The 26,827-nt window shown below is 57.6% G+C and overlaps 1 protein-coding gene across 4 annotated transcripts in view; it reads right to left on the bottom strand.

Annotated features, from left to right (window-relative positions):
* Positions 1 to 26,827, bottom strand: part of LOC119177786 (octopamine receptor beta-2R) — a 412,984-nt gene that overhangs the window by 169,442 nt on the left and 216,715 nt on the right. The window lies entirely within an intron of this gene.

Below are 26,827 nucleotides of genomic sequence, written 5' to 3'. Positions count from 1 at the left end.
TCAAACCGACCGCCAGCATGCCAGGAGCTTGACTACCAGTGAAGAAGAGCTGCACTTCCGATGGCTTGCGGCGCCACACTCAAAGCGACCGCCAGCATGCCAGCAGCCTGACTACAAGTGAAAGAGAGCTGCACTTCTGGTGGCTTTCGGCGCCACTCTCAAACCGACTCCCAGCATGCTAGCAGCCTGACTACCAGCGAAAGACAGCTGCACTCCCGGTGGCTTTTAGCGCTACTCTAAAACAAACCACAAGCGTGCCAGCAGCCTCACTACTAGCAAAAGAGAGCTGCACTCCCGGTGGCTTGAGGCGCCACTCTCAAACCGACCACCAGCATGCCAGGAGCCTGACTACCAACGAAGAAGAGCTGCACTCCCTGTAGCTTTCGGCGCCACTCTCAAACCGACTGCCAGCATGCTAGCAGCCTGACTACCAGCGAAAGAGAGCTGCACTCCCGGTGGCTTGCGGCGTCACTCTGAAACCGACCGCCAGCGTGCCAGCAGCCTGATCACCAGCGCAAAGGAGCTGCACTCCCACTGGCTTGCGGCGTCACTCTGAAACCGACCGCCAGCGTGCCAGGAGCTTGAATACCAGCTAAAAAGCGTTGGACTCCCGGTGGCTTGAGGCGCCACTCTCAAACCGCCCGCCAGCATGCCAGCAGCCTGACTACCAGCGAAAGAGAGCTGCGCTCCTGGAGACTTTCAGCGCCACTTTCAAACCAACCGCCTGCGTGCCAACAGCCTCACTACCAGCGAAAAAGACCTGCACTCCCGGTGGCTTTCGGTGCCACCCTTAAACCGACTGCCAGCGTGCCAGGAGCCTGATTACCAGCTAAAAAGCACCGCACTCCCGGTGGCTTTCGGCGCCACTCTCAAACCGACCACCAGCGTTCCAGCAGCATATACTACCAGCAAAAAAGAGCTGCACTTCCGATAGCTTGCGGCGCCACTCTCAAACCGACCGCCAGCATGCCATCAGCCTGACCAGCAGCGAAAAGGAGCTGCACTTCCGGTGGCTTTGGGCGCCACTCTCAAACCGACCACCAGCGTGCCAGGAGCCTAGCCACCAGCTAAACTAAATAACGCTGCACTCCTGGTTGCTTTCGGTGCCACTCTGAAACCGACCGCCAGCGTTCCAGCAGCATGACTACCAGCAAAAAAGAGCTGCACTCCCGGTGGCTTTCGGTGCCACTCTGAAACCAAACGCCAGCGTACCAGCAGCCTCACTACCAGCGAAAGAGAGCTGCACTCCCAGTGGCTTGCGGCGCCACTCTCAAACCGACCGCCAGCGTGCCAGGAGCCCGAATACCAGCTAAAAAGCCTTGCCCTTCAGGTGGCTTGCGGTGCCACTCTCAAACCAACCGCCAGCATGCCAGCAGCCTGACTACCGGCGAATGAGAGCTGCACTCCCGGTGGCTTGCGGCGCCACTTTTATACCGACTGCCAGCGTTCCAGCAGCATGACTTCAAGCAAAAAAGAGCTGCACTCCCGGTGGCTTTCGGCGCCACTCTCAAACAAACCGCCAACGTGCCAGCAGCATATACTACCAGCGAAAAAGAGCTGCACTTCCGATAGCTTGCGGCGCCACTCTCAAACCGACCGCCAGCATGCCATCAGCCTGACCAGCAGCGAAAAGGAGCTGCACTTCCGGTGGCTTTGGGCGCCACTCTCAAACCGACCACCAGCGTGCCAGGAGCCTAGCCACCAGCTAAACTAAATAACGCTGCACTCCTGGTTGCTTTCGGTGCCACTCTGAAACCCACCGCCAGCGTTCCTGCAGCATGACTACCAGCAAAAAAGAGCTGCACTCCCGGTGGCTTTCGGTGCCACTCTGAAACCAAACGCCAGCGTACCAGCAGCCTCACTACCAGCGAAAGAGAGCTGCACTCCCAGTGGCTTGCGGCGCCACTCTCAAACCGACCGCCAGCGTGCCAGGAGCCCGAATACCAGCTAAAAAGCCTTGCCCTTCAGGTGGTTTGCGGTGCCACTCTCAAACCAACCGCCAGCATGCCAGCAGCCTGACTACCGGCGAATGAGAGCTGCACTCCCGGTGGCTTGCGGCGCCACTTTTATACCGACAGCCAGCGTTCCAGCAGCATGACTTCAAGCAAAAAAGAGCTGCACTCCCGGTGGCTTTCGGCGCCACTCTCAAACAAACCGCCAACGTGCCAGCAGACTCACTATCAGCGAAAGAGAGCTGCACTTCTGGTGGCTTTGGGCGCCACTCTCAAACCGACCGCAAGCATGCCAGGAGCCCGGCTACCAGCTAAAAAACGCCGCACTCGTGGTGGCTTTCGGTACCACTCTGAAACCGGCCGCCAGCGTTCCAGCAGCATGACTACCAGCGAAAAAGAGCTCTACTCCCGGTGGCTTTCGGCGCCACTCTCAAACCAACCGCCAGCGTGTCAGCAGCCTGGCTACCAGCGGAAAGGAGCCGCACTCTCGGTGGCTTTCGGCACCATCTCCAACCAAGCGCCAGCATGCCAGCAGCCTGACTACCACCAAAAAAGTGCTACTCTCCCGGTGGCTTTCGGTGCCACTCTGAAACCGACCACCAGCGTGCGAGCAGCCTGACCACCAGCGCAAAGGAGCTGCACCCTCGGTGGCTTTCGGCACCATCTCCAACCGAGCGCCAGCGTGCCAGCAGCCTGACTACCACCAAAAAAGTGCTACTCTCCCGGTCGCTTTCGGTGCCACTCTGAAAACGACCGCCAGCGTGCCAGCAGCCTGACCACCAGCGCAAAGGAGCCACACTCTCGGTGGCTTTCGGCACCATCTCCAACCGACAGCCAGCGTGCCAGGAGCCCGAATACCAGCTAAAAAGCCTTGCCCTTCAGGTGGCTTGCGGTGCCACTCTCAAACCAACCGCCAGCATGCCAGCAGCCTGACTACCGGCGAATGAGAACTGCACTCCCGGTGGCTTGCGGCGCCCCTTTTATACCGACAGCCAGCGTTCCAGCCGCCTTACTTCAAGCAAAAAAGAGCTGCACTCCCGGTGGCTTTTGGCGCCACTCTCAAACAAACCGCCAACGTGCCAGCAGACTCACTATCAGCGAAAGAGAGCTGAACTTCTGGTGGCTTTGGGTGCCACTCTCAAACCGACTGCCAGCATGCTAGCAGCCTGACTACCAGCGAAAGACAGCTGCACTCCCGGTGGCTTTTGGCGCTACTCTAATACAAACCACAAGCGTGCCAGCAGACTCACTACTAGCGAAAGTGAGCTGCACTCCCGGTGGCTTGGGGCGCCACTCTCAAACCGACCGCCAGCATGCCAGGAGCCTGACTACCAGCAAAGAAGGGCTGCACTCCCGGTGGCTTTCGGCGCCACTCTCAAACCGACTGCCAGCATGCTAGCAGCCTGACTACCAGCGAAAGAGAGCTGCACTCCCGGTGGCTTTTGGCGCTACTCTCAAACAGCTCACAAGCGTCCCAGCAGCCTCACTACTAGCGAAAGAGAGCTGCACTCTCGATGGCTTGCGACACGACTCTCAAACCGACCGCCACCGTGCCAGCAGCCTGACCACCAGCGCAAAGGAGCTGCACTCCCACTGGCTTGCGGCGTCACTCTGAAACCGACCGCCAGCGTGCCAGGAGCTTGAATACCTGCTAAAAAGCGTTGAACTCCCGGTGGCTTGAGGAGCCACTCTCAAACCGCCCGCCAGCATGCCAGCAGCCTGACTACCAGCGAAAGAGAGCTGCGCTCCTGTTGACTTTCAGCGCCACTTTCAAACCAACCGCCTGCGTGCCAACATCCTCACTACCAGCGAAAAATACCTGCCCTCCCGGTGGCTTTGGGTGCCACTCTTAAACCGACCGCCAGCGTGCCAGGAGCCTGACTACCAGCTAAAAAGCACCGCACTCCCGGTGGCTTTCGGCGCCACTCTCAAACCGACCACCAGCGTTCCAGCAGCATGACTACCAGCGAAAAAGAGCTGCACTTCCGATAGCTTGTGGCGCCACTCTCAAACTGTCCACCGGCATGCCATCAGCCTGACTATCAGCGAAAAGGAGCTGCACTCCCGGAGACTTGCGGCACCACTCTCAAACCGACCGCCAGCATGCCAGCAGCCTGACTGCCAGCGAAAGAGAGCTGCACTTCCGGTGGCTTTGGGCGCCACTCTCAAACCGACCACCAGCGTGCCAGAAGCCTGGCCACCAGCTAATCTAAATAACGCTGCACTTCTGGTTGCTTTCGGTGCCACTCTGAAACCGCCCGCCCGTGTTCCAGCAGCATGACTACCAGCGAAAAAGAGCTGCACTCCCGGTGGCTTTCGGTGCCACTCTGAAACCAAACGCAAGCGTACCAGCAGCCTCACTACCAGCGAAAGAGAGCTGCACTCCCGGTGGCTTGCGGCGCCACTCTCAAACCGACCGCCAGCGTGCCAGGAGCCCGAATACCAGCTAAAAAGCCTTGCCCTTCAGGTGGCTTGCGGTGCCACTCTCAAACCAACCGCCAGCATGCCAGCAGCCTGACTACCGGCGAATGAGAGCTGCACTCCCGGTGGCTTGCGGCGCCACTTTTATACCGACAGCCAGCGTTCCAGCAGCCTGACTTCCAGCAAAAAAGAGATGCTCTCCCGGTGGCTTTTGGCGCCACTCTCAAACATACCGCAAACGTGCCAACAGCCTCCCTATCAGCGAAAGAGAGCTGCACTTCTGGTGGCTAAGGGCGCCACTATCAAACCAACCGCCAGCATGCCAGGAGCCTGGCTACCAGCTAAAAAACGCCGCACTCGTGGTGGCTTTCGGTGCCACTCTGAAACCGACCGCCAGCGTTCCAGCAGCCTGACTACCAGCGGAAAGGAGCCGCACTCTCGGTGGCTTTCGGCGCCATCTCCAACCAAGCGCCAGCATGCCAGCAGCCTGACTACCGCCAAAAAAGTGCTACTCTCCCGGTGGCTTTCGGTGCCACTCTGAAACCGACCGCCAGCGTGCCAGCAGCCTGACCACCAGCGCAAAGGAGCTGCACTCCGATTAGCTTGCGCCGTCAATCTGAAACCGACCGCCTGCGTGCCAGGAGCTTGAATACCAGCTAAAAAGCGTTGGACTCCCGGTGGCTTGAGGCGCCACTCTCAAACCTCCCGCCAGCATGCCAGCAGCCTGACTACCAGCGAAAGAAAGCTGCGCTCCCGGTGGCTTTCAGCGCCACTTTCAAAACAACCACCTGCGTGCTAACAGCCTCACTACCAGCGAAAAAAACCTGCACTCCCGGTGCCTTTGGGTGCCACTCTCAAACCGACCGCCAGCGTGCCAGGAGCCTGACTACCAGCTAAAAAGCACCGCACTCCCGGTGGCTTTCGGCGCCACTCTCAAACCGACCACCAGCGTTCCAGCAGCATGACTACCAGCGAAAAAGAGCTGCACTTCCGACAGCTTGCGGCGCCACTCTCAAACCGACCGCCAGCATGAAATTAGCCTGACCAGCAGCGAAAAGGAGCTGCACTCCCGGATTCTTGCGGCACCACTCTCAAACCGACCGCCAGCATGCCAGCAGCCTCACTGCCAGCGAAAGAGAGCTGCACTTCCGGTGGCTTTGGGCGCCACTCTCAAACCGACTGCCAGCATGCTAGCAGCCTGACTACCAGCGAAAGACAGCTGCACTCCCGGTGGCTTTTGGCGCTACTCTAAAACAAACCACAATCGTGCCAGCAGACTCACTACTAGCGAAAGAGAGCTGCACTCCCGGTGGCTTGGGGCGCCACTCTAAAACCGACCGCCAGCATGCCAGGAGCCTGACTACCAGCGAAGGAGAGCTGCACTCCCGGTGGCTTTCGGCGCCACTCTCAAACTGACTGCCAGCATGCTAGCGGCCTGACTACCAGCGAGGAGAGCTGCACTCCCGGTGGCTTTTGGCGCTACTCTAAAACAAACCACAAGCGTGCCAACAGCCTCACTACTAGCGAAAGAGAGCTGCACTCTCGATGTCTTGCGACACGACTCTCAAACCGACCGCCAGCGTGCCAGCAGCCTGACCACCAGCGCAAAGGAGCTGCACTCCCACTGGCTTGCGGCGTCACTCTGAAACCGACCGCCAGCGTGCCAGGAGCTTGAATACCTGCTAAAAAGCGTTGAACTCCCGGTGGCTTGAGGCGCCACTCTCAAACCGCCCGCCAGCATGCCAGCAGCCTTACTACCAGCGATAGAGTGCTGCGCTCCTGGTGACTTTCAGCGCCACTTTCAAACCAACCGCCTTCGTGCCAACGGCCTCACTACCAGCGAAAAATACCTGCACTCCCGGTGGCTTTGGGTGCCACTCTCAAACCGACCACCAGCGTGCCAGAAGCCTGGCCACCAGCTAATCTAAATAACGCTGCACTTCTGGTTGCTTTCGGTGCCACTCTGAAACCGGCCGCCAGCGTTCCAGCAGCATGACTACCAGCGAAAAAGAGCTCTACTCGCGGTGGCTTTTGGCGCCACTCTCAAACCAACCGCCAGCGTGTCAGCAGCCTGACTACCAGCGGAAAGGAGCCGCACTCTCGGTGGCTTTCGGCACCATCTCCAACCAAGCGCCAGCATGCCAGCAGCCTGACTACCACCAAAAAAGTGCTACTCTCCCGGTGGCTTTCGGTGCCACTCTGAAACCGACCACCAGCGTGCGAGCAGCCTGACCACCATCGCAAAGGAGCTGCACTCTCGGTGGCTTTCGGCACCATCTCCAACCGAGCGCCAGCGTGCCAGGAGCCCGAATACCAGCTAAAAAGCCTTGCCCTTCAGGTGGCTTGCGGTGCCACTCTCAAACCAACCGCCAGCATGCCAGCAGCCTGACTACCGGCGAATGAGAACTGCACTCCCGGTGGCTTGCGGCGCCCCTTTTATACCGACAGCCAGCGTTCCAGCCGCCTTACTTCAAGCAAAAAAGAGCTGCACTCCCGGTGGCTTTTGGCGCCACTCTCAAACAAACCGCCAACGTGCCAGCAGACTCACTATCAGCGAAAGAGAGCTGCACTTCTGGTGGCTTTGGGCGCCACTCTCAAACCGACCACCAGCATGCCAGGAGCCTGGCCACCAGCTAAACTAAATAACGCTGCACTTCTGGTTGCTTTCGGTGCCACTCTGAAACCGACCGCCAGCGTTCCAGCAGCATGACTACCAGCGAAAAAGAGCTGCATTCCCGGTGGCTTTCGGTGCCACTCTGAAACCAAACGCCAGCGTATCAGCAGCCTCACTACCAGCGAAAGAGAGCTGCACTCCCGGTGGATTGCGGCGCCACTCTCAAACCAACCGCCAGCGTGCCAGGATCCCGAATACCAGCTAAAAAGCCTTGCCCTTCAGGTGGCTTGCGGTGCCACACTCAAACCAACCGCCAGCATGCCAGCAGCCTGACAACCAGCGAAAGAGAGCTGCACTTCCGGTGGCTTGCGGCGCCACTCTCAAACCGACCGCCAGCGTGCCAGGAGCTCGATTACCAGCGAAAAAGAGCTGCACTTCCGATAGTTTGTGGCGCCACTTTAAACCGACCGCCAGCATGCCATCGGCCTGACCAGCAGCGGAAAGGAGCTGCACTCCCGGAGTCTTGAGGCATCACTCTCAAACCAACCGCCAGCATGCCAGCAGCCTGACTGCCAGCGAAATAGAGCTGCACTTCCGGTGGCTTTGGGCGCCACTCTCAAACCGATCACCAGCGTGCCAGGAACCTGGCCACCAGCTAAACTAAATAACGCTGCACTCCTGCTTGCTTTCGGTGCCACTCTGAAACCGACCCCCAGCGTTCCAGCAGCATGACCATCAGCGAAAAATGGCTGCACTCCCGGTGGCTTTCGGTGCCACTCTGAAACCAAACGCCAGCGTACCAGCAGCCTCACTTCCAGCGAAAGAGAGCTGTACTCCCGGTGGCTTGCGGCGCCACTCTCAAAACGACCGCCAACGTGCCAGAAACCCGAATACCAGCTAAAAAGCCTTGCCCTTCAGGTGGCTTGCGGTGCCACTCTCAAACCAACCGCCAGCATGCCAGCAGCCTGACTACCGGCGAATGAGAGCGGCACTACCGGTGGCTTGCGGCGCCACTTTTATACCGACAGCCAGCGTTCCAGCAGCCTGACTTCAAGCAAAAAAGAGCTGCACTCCCAGTGGCTTTCGGCGCCACTCTCAAACAAACCGCCAACGTGCCAGCAGACTCACTATCAGCGAAAAAGAGCTGCACTTCTGGTGGGTTTGGGTGCCACTCTCAAACCGACCGCCAGCATGCCAGGAGCCCGGCTACCAGCTAAAAAACGCCGCACTCGTGGTGGCTTTCGGTGCCACTCTGAAACCGACCGCCAGCGTTCCAGCAGCATGACTACCAGCGAAAAAGAGCTGTCCTCCCGGTGGCTTTCGGCGCCCCTCTCAAATCGACCGCCAGCGTGTTAGCAGCCTGACTACCAGCGGAAAGGAGCCGCACTCTCGGTGGATTTCGGCACCATCTTCAACGAAGCGCCAGCATGCCAGGAGCCTGACTACCACCAAAAATAGTGCTACTCTCCCGTTGGCTTTCGGTGCCACTCTGAAACCGACCACCAGCGTGCGAGCAGCCTGACCACCAGCGCAAAGGAGCTGCACCCTCGGTGGCTTTCGGCACCATCTCCAACCGAGCGCCAGCGTGCCAGCAGCCTGACTACCACCAAAAAAGTGCTACTCTCCCGGTCGCTTTCGGTGCCACTCTGAAAACGACCGCCAGCGTGCCAGCAGCCTGACCACCAGCGCAAAGGAGCCACACTCTCGGTGGCTTTGGGCGCCACTCTCAAACCGACCACCAGCGTGCCAGAAGCCTGGCCACCAGCTAATCTAAATAACGCTGCACTTCTGGTTGCTTTCGGTGCCACTCTGAAACCGCCCGCCCGTGTTCCAGCAGCATGACTACCAGCGAAAAAGAGCTGCACTCCCGGTGGCTTTCGGTGCCACTCTGAAACCAAACGCAAGCGTACCAGCAGCCTCACTACCAGCGAAAGAGAGCTGCACTCCCGGTGGCTTGCGGCGCCACTCTCAAACCGACCGCCAGCGTGCCAGGAGCCCGAATACCAGCTAAAAAGCCTTGCCCTTCAGGTGGCTTGCGGTGCCACTCTCAAACCAACCGCCAGCATGCCAGCAGCCTGACTACCGGCGAATGAGAGCTGCACTCCCGGTGGCTTGCGGCGCCACTTTTATACCGACAGCCAGCGTTCCAGCAGCCTGACTTCCAGCAAAAAAGAGATGCTCTCCCGGTGGCTTTTGGCGCCACTCTCAAACATACCGCAAACGTGCCAGCAGCCTCCCTATCAGCGAAAGAGAGCTGCACTTTTGGTGGCTAAGGGCGCCACTCTCAAACCAACCACCAGCATGCCAGGAGCCTGGCTACCAGCTAAAAAACGCCGCACTCGTGGTGGCTTTCGGTGCCACTCTGAAACCGACCGCCAGCGTTCCAGCAGCATGACTACCAGCGAAAAAGAGCTGTACTCCCGGTGGCTTTCGGCGCCACTCTCAAACCGACCGCCAGCGTGTCAGCAGCCTGACTACCAGCGGAAAGGAGCCGCACTCTCGGTGGCTTTCGGCGCCATCTCCAACCAAGCGCCAGCATGCCAGCAGCCTGACTACCACCAAAAAAGTGCTACTCTCCCGGTGGCTTTCGGTGCCACTCTGAAACCGACCGCCAGCGTGCCAGCAGCCTGACCACCAGCGCAAAGGAGCTGCGCTCCCATTAGCTTGCGCCGTCAATCTGAAACCGACCGCCTGCGTGCCAGGAGCTTGAATACCAGCTAGAAAGCGTTGGACTCCCGGTGGCTTGAGGCGCCACTCTCAAACCTCCCGCCAGCATGCCAGCAGCCTGACTACCAGCGAAAGAAAGCTGCGCTCCCGGTGGCTTTCAGCGCCACTTTCAAAACAACCACCTGCGTGCCAACAGCCTCACTACCAGTGAAAAAAACCTGCACTCCCGGTGCCTTTGGGTGCCACTCTCAAACCGACCGCCAGCGTGCCAGGAGCCTGACTACCAGCTAAAAAGCACCGCACTCCCGGTGGCTTTCGGCGCCACTCTCAAACCGACCACCAGCGTTCCAGCAGCATGACTACCAGCGAAAAAGAGCTGCACTTCCGACAGCTTGCGGCGCCACTCTCAAACCGACCGCCAGCATGAAATTAGCCTGACCAGCAGCGAAAAGGAGCTGCACTCCCGGATTCTTGCGGCACCACTCTCAAACCGACCGCCAGCATGCCAGCAGCCTCACTGCCAGCGAAAGAGAGCTGCACTTCCGGTGGCTTTGGGCGCCACTCTCAAACCGACTGCCAGCATGCTAGCAGCCTGACTACCAGCGAAGCGAAAGACAGCTGCACTCCCGGTGGCTTTTGGCGCTACTCTAAAACAAACCACAAGCGTGCCAGCAGACTCACTACTAGCGAAAGAGAGCTGCACTCCCGGTGGCTTGGGGCGCCACTCTAAAACCGACCGCCAGCATGCCAGGAGCCTGACTACCAGCGAAGAAGAGCTGCACTCCCGGTGGCTTTCGGCGCCACTCTCAAACTGACTGCCAGCATGCTAGCGGCCTGACTACCAGCGAGGAGAGCTGCACTCCCGGTGGCTTTTGGCGATACTCTAAAACAAACCACAAGCGTGCCAGCAGCCTCACTACTAGCGAAAGAGAGCTGCACTCTCGATGTCTTGCGACACGACTCTCAAACCGACCGCCAGCGTGCCAGCAGCCTGACCACCAGCGCAAAGGAGCTGCACTCCCACTGGCTTGCGGCGTCACTCTGAAACCGACCGCCAGCGTGCCAGGAGCTTGAATACCTGCTAAAAAGCGTTGAACTCCCGGTGGCTTGAGGCGCCACTCTCAAATCGCCCGCCAGCATGCCAGCAGCCTTACTACCAGCGAAAGAGAGCTGCGCTCCTGGTGACTTTCAGCGCCACTTTCAAACCAACCGCCTTCGTGCCAACAGCCTCACTACCAGCGAAAAATACCTGCACTCCCGGTGGCTTTGGGTGCCACTCTCAAACCGACCACCAGCGTGCCAGAAGCCTGGCCACCAGCTAATCTAAATAACGCTGCACTTCTGGTTGCTTTCGGTGCCACTCTGAAACCGGCCGCCAGCGTTCCAGCAGCATGACTACCAGCGAAAAAGAGCTCTACTCGCGGTGGCTTTCGGCGCCACTCTCAAACCAACCGCCAGCGTGTCAGCAGCCTGACTACCAGCGGAAAGGAGCCGCACTCTCGGTGGCTTTCGGCACCATCTCCAACCAAGCGCCAGCATGCCAGCAGCCTGACTACCACCAAAAAAGTGCTACTCTCCCGGTGGCTTTCGGTGCCACTCTGAAACCGACCACCAGCGTGCGAGCAGCCTGACCACCATCGCAAAGGAGCTGCACTCTCGGTGGGTTTCGGCACCATCTCCAACCGAGCGCCAGCGTGCCAGCAGCCTGACTACCACCAAAAAAGTGCTACTCTCCCGGTCGCTTTCGGTGCCACTCTGAAAACGACCGCCAGCGTGCCAGCAGCCTGACCACCAGCGCAAAGGAGCCACACTCTCGGTGGCTTTCGGCACCATCTCCAACCGACCGCCAGCGTGCCAGGAGCTCGAATACCAGCTAAAAAGCCTTGCCCTTCAGGTGGCTTGCGGTGCCACTCTCAAACCAACCGCCAGCATGCCAGCAGCCTGACTACCGACGAATGAGAACTGCACTCCCGGTGGCTTGCGGCGCCCCTTTTATACCGACAGCCAGCGTTCCAGCCGCCTGACTTCAAGCAAAAAAGAGCTGCACTCCCGGTGGCTTTTGGCGCCACTCTCAAACAAACCGCCAACGTGCCAGCAGACTCACTATCAGCGAAAGAGAGCTGCACTTCTGGTGGCTTTGGGCGCCACTCTCAAACCGACCACCAGCATGCCAGGAGCCTGGCTACCAGCTAAAAAACGCCGCACTCGCGGTGGCTTTCGGTGCCACTCTGAAACCGACCACCAGCGTTCCAGCAGCATGACTACCAGCGAAAAAGAGCTGCACTCCCGGATTCGTGCGGCACCACTCTCAAACCGACCGCCAGCATGCCAGCAGCCTCACTGCCAGCGAAAGAGAGCTGCACTTCCGGTGGCTTTGGGCGCCACTCCCAAACCGACTGCCAGCATGCTAGCAGCCTGACTACCAGCGAAAGACAGCTGCACTCCCGGTGGCTTTTGGCGCTACTCTAAAACAAACCACAAACGTGCCAGCAGACTCACTACTAGCGAAAGAGAGCTGCACTCCCGGTGGCTTGGGGCGCCACTCTCAAACCGACCGCCAGTATGCCAGGAGCCTGACTACCAGCGAAGAAGAGCTGCACTCCCGGTGGCTTTCGGCGCCACTCTCAAACCGACTGCCAGCATGCTAGCAGCCTGACTACCAGCGAAAGAAAGCTGCACTCCCGGTGGCTTTTGGCGCTACTCTAAAACAAACCACAAGCGTGCCAGCAGCCTCACTACTAGCGAAAGAGAGCTGCACTCTCGATGGCTTGCGACATGACTCTCAAACCGACCGCCAGCGTGCCAGCAGCCTGACCACCAGCGCAAAGGAGCTGCACTCCCACTGGCTTGCGGCGTCACTCTGAAACCGACCGCCAGCGTGCCAGGAGCTTGAATACCTGCTAAAAAGCGTTGAACTCCCGGTGGCTTGAGGCGCCACTCTCAAACCGCCCGCCAGCATGCCAGCAGCCTGACTACCAGCGAAAGAGAGCTGCGCTCCTGGTGACTTTCAGCGCCACTTTCAAACCAACCGCCTGCGTGCCAACAGCCTCACTACCAGCGAAAAATACCTGCACTCCCGGTGGCTTTGGGTGCCACTCTCAAACCGACCACCAGCGTGCCAGAAGCCTGGCCACCAGCTAATCTAAATAACGCTGCACTTCTGGTTGCTTTCGGTGCCACTCTAAAACCGGCCGCCAGCGTTCCAGCAGCATGACTACCAGCGAAAAAGAGCTCTACTCGCGGTGGCTTTCGGCGCCACTCTCAAACCAACCGCCAGCGTGTCAGCAGCCTGACTACCAGCGGAAAGGAGCCGCACTCTCGGTGGCTTTCGGCACCATCTCCAACCAAGCGCCAGCATGCCAGCAGCCTGACTACCACCAAGAAAGTGCTACTCTCCCGGTGGCTTTCGGTGCCACTCTGAAACCGACCACCAGCGTGCGAGCAGCCTGACCACCAGCGCAAAGGAGCTGCACTCTCGGTGGCTTTCGGCACCATCTCCAACCGAGCGCCAGCGTGCCAGCAGCCTGACTACCACCAAAAAAGTGCTACTCTCCCGGTCGCTTTCGGTGCCACTCTGAAAACGACCGCCAGCGTGCCAGCAGCCTGACCACCAGCGCAAAGGAGCCACACTCTCGGTGGCTTTCGGCACCATCTCCAATCGACCGCCAGCGTGCCAGGAGCCCGAATACCAGCTAAAAAGCCTTGCCCTTCAGGTGGCTTGCGGTGCCACTCTCAAACCAACCGCCAGCATGCCAGCAGCCTGACTACCAGCGAATGAGAACTGCACTCCCGGTGGCTTGCGGCGCCCCTTTTATACCGACAGCCAGCGTTCCAGCCGCCTGACTTCAAGCAAAAAAGAGCTGCACTCCCGGTGGCTTTTGGCGCCACTCTCAAACAAACCGCCAACGTGCCAGCAGACTCACTATCAGCGAAAGAGAGCTGCACTTCTGGTGGCTTTGGGCGCCACTCTCAAACCGACCACCCGCATGCCAGGAGCCTGGCTACCAGCTAAAAAACGCCGCACTCGTGGTGGCTTTCGGTGCCACTCTGAAACCGACCACCAGCGTTCCAGCAGCATGACTACCAGCGAAAAAGAGCTGTACTCCCGGATTCGTGCGGCACCACTCTCAAACCGACCGCCAGCATGCCAGCAGCCTCACTGCCAGCGAAAGAGAGCTGCACTTCCGGTGGCTTTGGGCGCCACTCTCAAACCGACTGCCAGCATGCTAGCAGCCTGACTACCAGCGAAAGACAGCTGCACTCCCGGTGGCTTTTGGCGCTACTCTAAAACAAACCACAAGCGTGCCAGCAGACTCACTACTAGCGAAAGAGAGCTGCACTCCCGGTGGCTTGGGGCGCCACTCTCAAACCGACCGCCAGTATGCCAGGAGCCTGACTAGCAGCGAAGAAGAGCTGCACTCCCGGTGGCTTTCGGCGCCACTCTCAAACCGACTGCCAGCATGCTAGCAGCCTGACTACCAGCGAAAGAAAGCTGCACTCCCGGTGGCTTTTGGCGCTACTCTAAAACAAACCACAAGCGTGCCAGCAGCCTCACTACTAGCGAAAGAGAGCTGCACTCTCGATGGCTTGCGACATGACTCTCAAACCGACCGCCAGCGTGCCAGCAGCCTGACCACCAGCGCAAAGGAGCTGCACTCCCACTGGCTTGCGGCGTCACTCTGAAACCGACCGCCAGCGTGCCAGGAGCTTGAATACCTGCTAAAAAGCGTTGAACTCCCGGTGGCTTGAGGCGCCACTCTCAAACCGCCCGCCAGCATGCCAGCAGCCTGACTACCAGCGAAAGAGAGCTGCGCTCCTGGTGACTTTCAGCGCCCCTTTCAAACCAACCGCCTGCGTGCCAACAGCCTCACTACCAGCGAAAAATACCTGCACTCCCGGTGGCTTTGGGTGCCACTCTTAAACCGACCGCCAGCGTGCAAGGAGCCTGACTACCAGCTAAAAAGCACCGCACTCCCGGTGGCTTTCGGCGCCACTCTCAAACCGACCACCACCGTTCCAGCAGCACGACTACCAGCGAAAAAGAGCTGCACTTCCGATAGCTTGTGGCGCCACTCTCAAACTGACCGCCAGCATGCCAGCAGCGTGACTGCCAGCGAAAGAGATCTGCACTTGCGGTGGCTTTGGGCGCCACTCTCAAACCGACCACCAGCGTGCCAGAAGCCTGGCCACCAGCTAATCTAAATAACGCTGCACTTCTGGTTGCTTTCGGTGCCACTCTGAAACCAAACGCCAGCGTACCAGCAGCCTCACTACCAGCGAAAGAGAGCTGCACTCCCGGTGGCTTGCGGCGCCACTCTCCAACCGACCGCCAGCGTGCCAGGAGCCCGAATACCAGCTAAAAAGCCTTGCCCTTCAGGTGGCTTGCGGTGCCACTCTCAAACCAACCGCCAGCATGCCAGCAGCCTGACTACCGGCGAATGAGAGCTGCACTCTCGGTGGCTTGCGGCGCCACTTTTATACCGACAGCCAGCGTTCCAGCAGCCTGACTTCCAGCAAAAAAGAGCTGCTCTCCCGGTGGCTTTTGGCGCCACTCTCAAACAAACCGCCAACGTGCCAGCAGCCTCCCTATCAGCGAAAGAGAGCTGCACTTCTGGTGGCTTTGGGCGCCACTCTCAAACCGACCGCCAGCATGCCAGGAGCCGGGCTACCAGCTAAAAAACGCCGCACTCGTGGTGGCTTTCGGTGCCACTTTCAAACCAACCGCCAGCGTGTCAGCAGCCTGACTACCAGCGGAAAGGAGCCGCACTCTCGGTGGCTTTCGGCATCATCTACAACGAAGCGCCAGCATGCCAGCAGCCTGACTACCACCAAAAAAGTGCTACTCTCCCGGTGGCTTTCGGTGCCACTCTGAAACCGACCGCCAGCGTGCCAGCAGCCTGACCACCAGCGCAAAGGAGCTGCACTCCCACTGGCTTGCGGCGTCAATCTGAAACCGACCGCCAGCGTGCCAGGAGCTTGAATACCAGCTAAAAAGCGTTGGACTCCCGGTGGATTGAGGCGCCACTCTCAAACCTCCCGCCAGCATGCCAGCAGCCTGACTACCAGCGAAAGAAAGCTGCGCTCCCGGTGGCTTTCAGCGCCACTTTCAAACCAACCACCTGCGTGCCAACAGCCTCACTACCAGCAAAAAAAACCTGCACTCCCGGTGCCTTTGGGTGCCACTCTCAAACCGACCGCCAGCGTGCCAGGAGCCTGACTACCAGCTAAAAAGCACCGCACTCCCGGTGGCTTTCGGCGCCACTCTCAATACGACCACCAGCGTTCCAGCAGCATGACTACCAGCGAAAAAGAGCTGCACTTCCGACAGCTTGCGGCGCCACTCTCAAACCGACCGCCAGCATGAAATTATCCTGACCGGCAGCGAAAAGGAGCTGCACTCCCGGATTCTCGCGGCACCACTCTCAAACCGACCGCCAGTATGCCAGCAGCCTGACTGCCAGCGAAAGAGAGCTGCACTTCTGGTGGCTTTGGGCGCCACTGTCAAACCGACCACCAGCGTGCCAGGAGCCTGGCCACCAGCTAAACTAAATAACGCTGCACTTCTGGTTGCTTTCGGTGCCACTCTGAAACCGACCGCCAGCATTCCAGCAGCATGACTACCAGCGAAAAAGAGCTGCATTCCCGGTGGCTTTCGGTGCCACTCTGAAACCAAACGCCAGCGTATCAGCAGCCTCACTACCAGCGAAAGAGAGCTGCACTCCCGGTGGATTGCGGCGCCACTCTCAACCCAACCGCCAGCGTGCCAGGATCCCGAATACCAGATAAAAAGCCTTGCCCTTCAGGTGGCTTGCGGTGCCACACTCAAACCAACCGCCAGCATGCCAGCAGCCTGACAACCAGCGAAAGAGAGCTGCACTTCCGGTGGCTTGCGGCGCCACTCTCAAACCGACCGCCAGCGTGCCAGGAGCTCGATTACCAGCGAAAAAGAGCTGCACTCCCGATGGTTGCGGTGCCCCTCTCAAAGCGGCCGCCAGCGTACCAGGAGCTCGACTACCAGCGAAAAAGAGCTGCACTTCCGATGGCTTGCGGCGCCACTATCAAACCGACCGCCAGCGTGCCAGGTGCTCGATTACCGGCGAAAAAGAGCTGCACTTCCGATAGTTTGTGGCGCCACTCTTAAACCGACCGCCAGCATGCCATCGGCCTGACCAGCAGCGAAAAGGAGCTGCACTCCCGGAGTCTTGAGGCATCACTCTCAAACCAACCGCCAGCATGCCAGCAGCCTGACTGCCAGCGAAATAGAGCTGCACTTCCGGTGGCTTTGGGCGCCACTCTCAAACCGATCACCAGCATGCCAGGAACCTGGCCACCAGCTAAACTAAATAACGCTGCATTCCTGGTTGCTTTCGGTGCCACTCTGAAACCGACCCCCAGCGTTCCAGCAGCATGACCATCAGCGAAAAATGGCTGCACTCCCGGTGGCTTTCGGTGCCACTCTGAAACCAAACGCCAGCGTACCAGCAGCCTCACTTCCAGCGAAAGAGAGCTGCACTCCCGGTGGCTTGCGGCGCCACTCTCAAAACGACCGCCAACGTGCCAGGAACCCGAATACCAGCTAAAAAGCCTTGCCCTTCAGGTGGCTTGCGGTGCCACTCTCAAACCAACCGCCAGCATGCCAGCAGCCTGACTACCGGCGAATGAGAGCGGCACTACCGGTGGCTTGCGGCGCCACTTTTATACCGACAGCCAGCGTTCCAGCAGCCTGACTTCAAGCAAAAAAGAGCTGCACTCCCAGTGGCTTTCGGCGCCACTCTCAAACAAACCGCCAACGTGCCAGCAGACTCACTATCAGCGAAAAAGAGCTGCACTTCTGGTGGGTTTGGGTGCCACTCTCAAACCGACCGCCAGCATGCCAGGAGCCTGGCTACCAGCTAAAAAACGCCGCACTCGCGGTGGCTTTCGGTGCCACCCTGAAACCTACCACCAGCGTTCCAGCAGCATGACTACCAGCGAAAAAGAGCTGCACTCCCGGTGGCTTTCGGCGCCACTCTCAAACAAACCACCAACGTGCCAGCAGACTCACTATCAGCGAAAGAGAGCTGCACTTCTTGTGGCTTTGGGTGCCACTCTCAAACCGACCGCAAGCATGCCAGGAGCCTGGCTACCAGCTAAAAAACGCCGCACTCGTGGTGGCTTTCGGTGCCACTCTGAAACCAACCGCCAGCGTTCCAGCAGCATGACTACCAGCGAAAAAGAGCTGCACTCCCGGTGGCTTTCGGTGCCACTCTGAAACCAAACGCCAGCGTACCAGCAGCCTCACTTCCAGAGAAAGAGAGCTGCACTCCCGATGGCTTGCGGCGCCCCTCTCAAAGCGGCCGCCAGCGTACCAGGAGCTCGACTACCAGCGAAAAAGTGCTGCACTTCCGATAGCTTGCGGCGCCACTCTCAAACCGACCGCCAGCATACCATCAGCCTCACTACTAGTGAAAGAGAGCTGCACTCCCGGTGGCTTGGGGCGCCACTCTCAAATCGACCGCCAGCATGCCAGGAGCCTGACTACGAGTGAAAGTGAGCTGCACTTCCGATGGCTTGCGGCGCCACTCTCAAACCGACCGCCAGAATGCCAGCAGCCTGACTACGAGTGAAAGAGAGCTGCACTCCTGGTGGCTTTCGGCGCCACTCTCAAACCGACTGCCAGCATGCTAGCAGCCTGACTACCAGCGAAAGACAGCTGCACTCCCGGTGGCTTTTGGCGCTACTCTAAAACAAACCACAAGCGTGCCAGCAGACTCACTACTAGCGAAAGAGAGCTGCACTCCCGGTGGCTTGGGGCGCCACTCTCAAACCGACCGCCAGCATGCCAGCAGCCTGACTACCAGCGAAAAAGAGCGGCACTCCCGGTGGCTTTCGGCGCCACTCTCCAACCGACCGCCAGCATGCTAGCAGCCTGACTACCAGCGAAAGAGAGCTGCACTCCCGGTGGCTTTTGGCGCTACTCTCAAACAGCCCACAAGCGTCCCAGCAGCCTCACTACTAGCGAAAGAGAGCTGCACTCTCGATGGCTTGCGACACCCCTCTCAAACCGACTGCCAGCATGCCAGCAGCCTGACTACCAGCGAAAGAGAGCTGCACTCCCGGTGGATTTTGGCGCTACTCTCAAACAATCCACAAGCGTGCCAGCAGCCTCACTACTAGAGAAAGAGAGCTGCACTCCGATGGCTTGCGACACCACTCTCAAACCGACCCCCAGCATGCCAGCAGCCTGACAACCAGCGAAAGAGAGCTGCACTCTCGGTGGCTTTGGGCGTCACTCTCAAACCGACCACTAGCATGACAGAAGCCTGACTACCAGTAAAAAAGAGCTGCACTTCCGGTGCCTTGCGGCACCACTCTCAAACTGATCCCCTGCGTGCCAGCAGCCTTGCTACCAGCGAAAAAAAAGCTGCAGTGGTGCATTTCTCCAGTTTCAGACGAGCACATCCTGAAGCAAGTGGGCGAACTTCAGGCTGCGCCAAAGTTCACGGACTTTAACAATTTTTCGACCCCTCCCCCTCCTGGTGCGCCTCTGCTTGCGCTTACGTAGCACAACCTCTGCCAGCGCAAGACGGCCTTGCGTCTCCCTATCGAGACAGGCCCCCTCTATGAGGAGCACAGCAGTGCCGCACTGCGCTGGAGCATGCGCGCTGGATGAAAAAGCGCACTCGTGAGCTCTTACATCCAGCGAACGTGGTTTGAGCTGCGACGAGGAGGAGAGGATAGATCAATCGACCTCCTTCAAGTGCCAACGAGACCAGGCGAGCAAGACTACGAGGATAGCCGGCGAAAACAGCTGGTCACGTCTCCCGCAACCTCAGTGCCTTCTAGCGAGAGTACCATCCCCTGTCCATGCCCTAGGCTCTTTTCACCCTGAGGTGAGAGTGCACCTCAAGATAGCTCTGCAACAGCTATCTCGCTCACAGAGATTCAGGCGACTCTTTAGTCTCCATCGATTGAGCAGGTGAATGCACAGCAGCCCACCCAAAGGACTGCAGCAGCTTTCCTATTGGACGCATCAGCACGGGGCACGCCGACCTCCTGCAGGAAGAAGAAAGGTAGAAAGCCAGCCTACAAGCAGAAAACGCCTGCCACGACCGTGCGCACTCCTGTCTTGCACTCACCTGAGGGACTTCGGGCCACTCCTGCAGGGTCGGCCGCCTCAGCGATGCCACTAGCTTAGTGTCCTGCCATCACCCAGAGGACCTGCCAAATGTCAAAGTGCTTTTTCAGAAGGTACAGTATAAGGCTGCACTCTGGCGTGCCAAAAGGTACGCCAGAGTGCAGGCTGGCTGCTGCTGCCCTGCCAGTTAACCCTACGGTCGTGGGGACTGCACTTTATCAGCTCTCATTTTTTACCGGCTACTTCCGCAGCTTCCCGCACCTGAGCTTTGACCAGGCACCCTAGTCACGCCCTGGCGCTGCTGACATCAAGGTGAACCATCGCCGCAACATTGTGGTGGCGGACGCGACTACCAGGAAAGGCCTAGAAGAGCTCCTGGCCATCTCGGAGCTAGATAGCATCCCGGTCACTGTGAAGAATACGGCAGTACGCCGGACGAGCACCGGCTTCCTGCATGGCGACGACGGCCTCCAGTACGTGGTACCTCTGCTGTCAACCACCAATGAGAACGCACCGTCACCCTGTGGTTCGGAAGCCCTTTTCCCACAGAGCAGGTGACATTGTACAAAACGCACTTTCCCCACGACCGGTCAGGCCCCGACCACCGCATTGCGGGCAACGTGGCCAGTTTGGCCACGTAAAGGAAAGCTGCAGCTGGCTCGAAGGCTGTATCTGCTGTGGTTGGGCCCACCCAAGGTGCAGGATCGCCCATAGACACGGCCGCGGCGTGTCAACTGTGGCAGCCCACACCCTCTGAACACAACGCAGTGCGCCCGTTGGCTGGAGCAATGGAAGGTAGCCACAATCTTGGCGTCCTCCACCACCAGCCTGCCCAGGAAATAGATTGCTTCGGCCGTGCGGAGGGTAGCCAGGGAAGCTCGTACCTATACAAGTGCTGTGAAGGGGCACAACTTCATGGCCGCCCTGTTCTTGCAACCCGCCGCCACCACAGGTCATCCCCCGGGACGACGCCTGATTGGCCAACACCACTTCCGCACCTGGCTCTTTATGGTGCTGTTTGGCAGGAGGTGCTGCTTTTACAATACCTCCTGGCATGGCTACTGCTCTGGTGGCCCACCATACCACTACAGAGGCTCTTCCTGCTGCTACTGCCAGACCGGCCCTGCCGGGGATCGAACAACTAGCAGGCCACCTGTTATCTGAGGTATAGCGCATTCAGGACGAGACAAGGGAAGACACGTAACACATACACCCAGCTAACTTTCAACAGTGTGGTTTATTCCGAGAAACAACAGGACATATACCCCAACATGGCGCGTGACAAACCACGTGCTCGAACCAGATGTGTATCTAAGGCAACTCATGCGACACTCAAATATTCTATTTCTTTCAATGATATTGTGACAGATGGCTTGCTGATACACGTTTCACCAAACTGGGCGATGAACCTCGCTTCTATTATGAGCCTTCTCATTTCGTTAGTGCTCCTTCCAATAATTCTTGTGTGATTAAAGAGGGGTTGGCACGCGCACTCTTTGCAGTGAATTGCGAGGAAACTGTCAGGCCGCACTTTGGCAACTTTATTCTTTTGTTTGATGAACCTATCATTGATGTACCTAGCGGTTTGGCATATATAGCATGCATCATACATTAATTAGATCCGGCAGATGAGTTTTATGATGCAGGCTACAAACTTGTTACAGTGACTTTTTTCGCACAGACCTTTCTGTGGGCACTCCGCTTTGGTCTTTTGGCAAAGACTGCTTAGCTGGACGGGTGCCGAGAAAACTACTTGCACTCTGCAACGTTCGCCCAATTTCTTCAGGTTATGTGAATCAGCATATGTACGGGATTACCACCACAATTTTCCGTGCAGGCGTAGCAGGCGTTTTCATAGCTTCGTGAAAGCGCATTTGCAGCAGAAGTTTTTGTGTGACCGAGGTCAGTATGTGTTGTGGATAACCAGAGTCTGCCAAACGTTTTGTTTGCTCTCTCGTGCTTAAAGGCAAACAATACTGGCAGGACTTCTTCAAAGTGTTGGTAAGGCACATCTGAACTACCCCTCGCTTGACGAGCTTTGAATGCAACGAGTCTTATGGCTGTATAGGTTTGTTAGCATGAGGAAGATTCTACCAGAATGTCTGATCATCATTGTAAACAAATTGGACATCTAAAAACCAAATCACGGAATCACGTTGTCACAAGGCATTTCGAAGGACACTTCGAGGAGTTCTAGACTCTTTTGAACAGTGATTTTGAACAGCTGGAACTCACTTGCCCAAACTGTTGAATTGAGCTGTCAACAAATATTAGAAAATAATCTACAAAACAGAAAACTTTAAGAACATTTGAATCTTGTAGTACACCATTGAGGTCTCCATCTAAGTTAGCCAAGTACAAATTCCCTAAAACCGAAGCGAGACAGGACTTAATACACACATCATTATTCTGCAGATATGCTGATCCCTTCCAAGTAATAAAAGTCGACGACAAGAAAAAACTAAGAAGCTCTTTAAAGCTTTCTGCAGAAACACCAACTTAGTTCTAAAATTTGACAGTTCCAAATTCTTCAGTACATTTATGAATGCAAGCCATTACTTGGGTGGTGGGCAGTGAATATTACAGTCCATCCATATCTGCCGAGAAAGCTTGCAATCCTTTTTCAGCATGCTGACCGACAAATTCTAGTATCTGTTCAGCATTTAAAACAAGAAAGGAGTCGTTGATAGGAAGAATGCCCTGGATGCGCTATACCTGATACTATGGATAACCAACAAGCCCGCCGTGCAACCTTAGCAGGCAACCTTCTACTATTCATGAAGCTGGCCGCCACCCTGCTGCCAGCAAAACGCCCACTACGCGCCATCTGCCTGGAGGCAGTGGTTTTGCAGCAGCCCCCACAGCAAGATAATGCTGGTTTTCTTGCCCGGGCCCGTCTTCCACGCCGTCCGAGCATTCAGCAGTAGAATGTCAACTCACCCCACGGACTTCTACAAGGCCTTGAAGGAGGTTATTTCCGGTCTAAGGAGCTGTGTCTGCCGGGGTACGTGGGCTATAGTAGCAGGACGGAGTACTCCCTGGAAGCCTGCCTTGCTACACCATGCCTGGACGACTGCCACACGAAGTAGGGAGTCGGCTGTGCCGTCTACGTGAAGCGCGAGCTCCCTCGGGCCGAGGTATCGGTGGCCGACCTGGTCGGTGACTCCTTCGAATGCTGTGCTGTCCGTGTATGCCTCGAGGGGGTGACGCCACTCAGGCCAGTAGGTACATTCGGCCAAACAACCTTGGGTCCCCAGGTGCCTATGACAGTTGGCACACAGGCTAGAGAGGGAGTTTGTAACCCCCGGGGGTTACGTCAACACACACCGCACAGCATTGGGCCGCCAGAAGACCAACCTATGGGGCAGGGATCTAAAGGACGTCCTGCAGGAGCTGGGCTGGGCACACCGGCATCCCCACTTTTATTCGTTATGGGAGCCGGGCAGCCTGCTTGGACATCAGCATCAGTGCTACCACAGATGGATGCCAGTACTCATGGACATCGGTTAAAGACACGTGGGGCTCCGACCACCTGACCCTCCTGCCGTGTCTTGCGGAAAGGCTCCCAGGGGCCCAGAATAGTACTTGGTTGATTGGCGGGTCTACCGGCCAGTTTTCAAGGAGGGCGCAAGTGCCGTGGACCTAATGCAGCTGGTGACCGACAGTGCTAGGACGGCATTAGTCGTCCCCACAGACCAGCAGGGGCCACCCATCCGGCACATAAAGCACCTGGCACTGAGGGCAGCGTGGCGGCGAGCAGAGCGACAGGCTCTGACGAGGGTCCTACCGGCATTATGGGCTTTGGTACAGAGGGTCAACGCAGTGTGTAGACGCTATGTTCGCAGGCGCAGAAACCATGGCTGGGGCAGCACCTGCTACTTGATCAGCAACTCTAAGGATGGTGCCAGTGCCTGGCGCCTGCTCAGATGCCTACTCATGGTGCCCCGACCCTTCAATCAGGTGCTATTCGTGGCAGTCTACCTGGTAATTCTCGCCTCCAAACTCGCTAAGCTCCTGGCTGACCAGTTTGCCACCAGAGACATCGCCCAGCTGGCCCCACTAGCCCAGCCGACCACCCTCCCATGTACAGCTTCCTACCACCATTCAGGATGGGTGATCGCACAGATCGAGGAACTGTGCAACGAACCCATCCGGATGCACAAGCTTGTGGCAACCCTCGAAGACTGTAAGCCAAGAAGCGTTCCAGGAGCCCATAGAATCACCTTCGAGATGTTTCACAACCTCGAGGAAGGAGCCTGTTAATGTTCCCTGGACTACTACAACCACGTCTGGGACACCGACATGCCCCCGGATTCCTGGCGCAACGGGGATGTGGCACCCATCCTGAAGCATTGGCAGCCTGCAAGGTGCGGTAGAGGGTGGCCTTGGAGAGACTGCAGTGTATTGGCGACCAACTGGGCTACTTCCCGGAGCAGCACATAGGCTTCAGGCGATACCGCTGCACTGCAGACTCCATACCATACGTCGTTGCTACCCTGGAGGAAGCCCAGAGCTGTAGAGATTTGGCCATGGTGCTGCTGCTGGACGTGGAGAGCGCCTTTGATGGCCTCCCGCACGTGATTGTTGAGGCGGCCCTGAACCAGCTCGACATCAGTGGATGCTTCGAGGCTTTCCGCGTCTGTATCGGAGAAAGGACTAGCCAGCCCAGGGACATCACAGCTGGTGTCCCACAGGGCTCAGTACTGAGCCCTTCTCTTTTTAACATGGCACTAGCAGCATTTACAGCTTCCCTCCCGACAGACACCATGTTCCCGGCCCACTGCTTCATCTACGCGGACGACGTTGAAGGTAGCTCTGGATGAAGTGATCTCCTTCCTCAGAAGCATTCGCCTCAAGGTCTCCGCAACCAATAGTGAGGCCCTGCTGAACCGTGCAGCACGGGTCTATGTCAAGAGTCTGAGGGTGAGCAACCAAGGTCTCTCAAAGAGGACGGAAGTGGGCCTCACCATCGCGCAACGGCTCACCTGTATTCCCGCTGCCAAAGCCGCTACCTCCAAGGTCCTATGAGTTGGGGCATATCGACTGCTTCCACTGTGCAGCAGACGGTGCAGCTCTCTTGGCGCGCTTGCGCTACCTACCAAGGTATCGGATGGGCAGCCTCATGCCACTGTACCACGAGATGGTCCCAGTTGTGCCCGCTCATGCTGCCGCTCCACCACCGCACCACTGGCAACCAGAGGTGCACCTCTACTTGGATGGGGAATCAAAGTGAAGAACACTTGCAGCGGCTCTACAGCCGGCAGCAACCTGCAAACTCCAGAGGCAGCTGGAGCTCCGCCTGCAAATGTACAAGGACAGATTGGTGTTTCGAGACGGAACTGTGGTAGCAGCTTGCGTCGTCTTTGTACGGAGGAGTAGCAGGCAGCGTAAACTGCCCTTCCCAGCAAGCTCCATGGTGGATGACTAGATGGATGCTATGAGCATCCGCTTTATAACGGGGTGATGATATGCGTGCCACCAGCCTGGCGAAGCTGGCCGGGCGCTACCTGGTGGCAGACCTTCTGATGGAGGACATACTGATGCTTCCTGTTGCGGTGCTGCAGATCCTGGCCCACCCCCGACGTGCCAAGTTGACCAGAAATCTCCTGGCGACAAATTACCAGGTTCTTGCTGCTTCTGGGAAGTCCCTCTCCTTCCACGGAATACCATCCTACGTGAGGATACCCGGCAATGAGAAGACGAATGCGCTGGCCAAGGCCATACACCTGCCTGGCACCTTTTTTACTCGGGCCGTTGCATTCAGAGACTACACGCAACAGAATGAAGTGGCTCCTCCTCAAGGTCCACCCAGTTTTCCGGGTGGCCAACGGACGAGGACAGAAGCCATTGTTCTTGACGGGCCTCACCAGAAGGAATTGTGCCGCCCTGCTGCGCCTGAGGACCGGCTACATATGAATCGCTGCCCGCCGGTACGTGAAGGGTTGCTGTGCCTACCTTGCCTGCAGTCGTTGCGGGGACCGTGAGACCCTTGAGCTCTTTTTCTGTGTCTGCCCCGGCTTGGCTCAAGAATGCGCGAGGGTCACCACGGCATACCACAGACAGGGCATGCCTGTCTCAAGTCTGGAACACCTGCTCTTCCCGTCCCATCTTCACGTGCTATCACTCCGGAGCGTGGTTGAGTTCCTGTACGAGACGGGAATTGCTGCCTACCGTTCAGCTGGGTCCTGCGGTCTCTGCCCCTGCCGTGGTCTGTTTGCTGCTCCAGTCATGATGAACACACATAGACTTTCTACGCATATACACACCTCAATCACCCCTATTCATTTTGATTACCCTTCCCCCTTCCACTACAAGGCAATTGTGTCACCCAAGAGGCAGACAGAATTAGGTACCTTTTTCTCTCCTTTCAATAACCACTCAAGCAATCAGTGCAGTGACGTTGGCCCTGTACGTATACGACTGAGCTTTGCCTTTGACAACAGTAGACATGGCGAAAAGACGTGTAGTTTATGTAATTTGTTGCTTGGATAGATGAATAAAACTTGTGATAAACAATGGCACTTAATAATGGATTGTGTGCGTCTTTTCTACTTCACCGCGTGAATCGCATCTAAATGCGTGACTTATGTGCCTGCGTTTCGCACGCGTGCGTGTTCCCGCGGTTAGCGCACCAAGCAGACTCCTGTGCTGGAAAAGAAATCAATGCTCCTGCGCAATCGAGCACTCATCTTCAAATATTCTACCATGTCTAAGCGAGTGTTGCTAAACCATCTCGCAGAAACGGGCAGTAGACCACAAAATAACGCTGGCAAACACAGACACGCCACTCGCGTGCTTGGGGGTTGGGCTAGTACGGGCACGCCATGCGCACGCGACCTGTAGGTAGGATGCCGAAGAGAATACGAAAGAGATTTGGCTTGCGAAGGCTATGCGGGGGATCGTCAAGAATTTCGAGCTCATCTCCTTTCATCGTCGTTTCGCGCCTGTTTAAAAAAAAGAAAAACAGCTTCTCAACTCGTAAGGAACCGACTGAAAATTTGTTTGTGGCATAGTGCTTCTAATCGAACACACAACAACTTCCACGGTCTAACTAAA

The sequence above is a fragment of the Rhipicephalus microplus genome, chromosome 1 (genome assembly GCF_043290135.1).
Source record: "Rhipicephalus microplus isolate Deutch F79 chromosome 1, USDA_Rmic, whole genome shotgun sequence".
NCBI lineage: Eukaryota > Metazoa > Arthropoda > Arachnida > Ixodida > Ixodidae > Rhipicephalus > Rhipicephalus microplus.
Note: the sequence above shows the minus strand (reverse complement) of the source record. Positions and strands in the feature narration are given on the sequence as shown.